This window comes from Orycteropus afer, unplaced genomic scaffold (genome assembly GCF_000298275.1).
Source record: "Orycteropus afer afer isolate SDZICR_OR568_19922 unplaced genomic scaffold, OryAfe1.0 scaffold00029, whole genome shotgun sequence".
Classification (NCBI taxonomy): domain Eukaryota; kingdom Metazoa; phylum Chordata; class Mammalia; order Tubulidentata; family Orycteropodidae; genus Orycteropus; species Orycteropus afer.
In genome coordinates this window covers 15,521,763-15,522,353 of record NW_006921616.1, presented here as the reverse complement: position 1 = coordinate 15,522,353, position 591 = coordinate 15,521,763, and positions in this window count along the sequence as shown.

Here is a 591-nt window from a genome sequence, read left to right as displayed (position 1 = left end):
CTTCCTTCCGAGGAGTGGCTGGTGGGTTTGAACCGCCAGCCTTCTGGTTAGCAGTCAAGTGCCTTAGGCATAAGCTACCAGGGCTCTTGTTTGATTTTAGTATTTCTTTTATATTGACAGATGCAAAGCACTTTATTGATGGCAAAGTATTGAAGGCATGTTTGTCTTTCTTGCTCAATCTCACAGTCATACACCCCATTAACAAAGGTACCACATCCCCTTTACTACATAGCTCACAGCACCATTAGCTTGAATGTTCCCATCAAAGCCTTAGGCTCTTCATCTCAATGTTGTTGCTGTGTTTTGGGAGCCATTGAGTCAATTCCAATTCATAGCAAGTACATATGACAGTCACCTACTTTGGTCATGTTGTCAGAAGGAGCCGTTACTGGAGAAGGATGTCATGCTTGGTAAAGTGGAAGGTCAACAAAGAAGGGGAAGGCCCTCAACCAGATGGGCAGACACAGCAGCTGCAACGATGGGGTCAGGTACAGCAAAGATTGTGAGGCTGGCACAGGACCGGGCAGTGATACGTTCTGCTGTGCATAGGGTCGCTATGAGTCAGAGCTGACTCACTGGCACCCAACAACA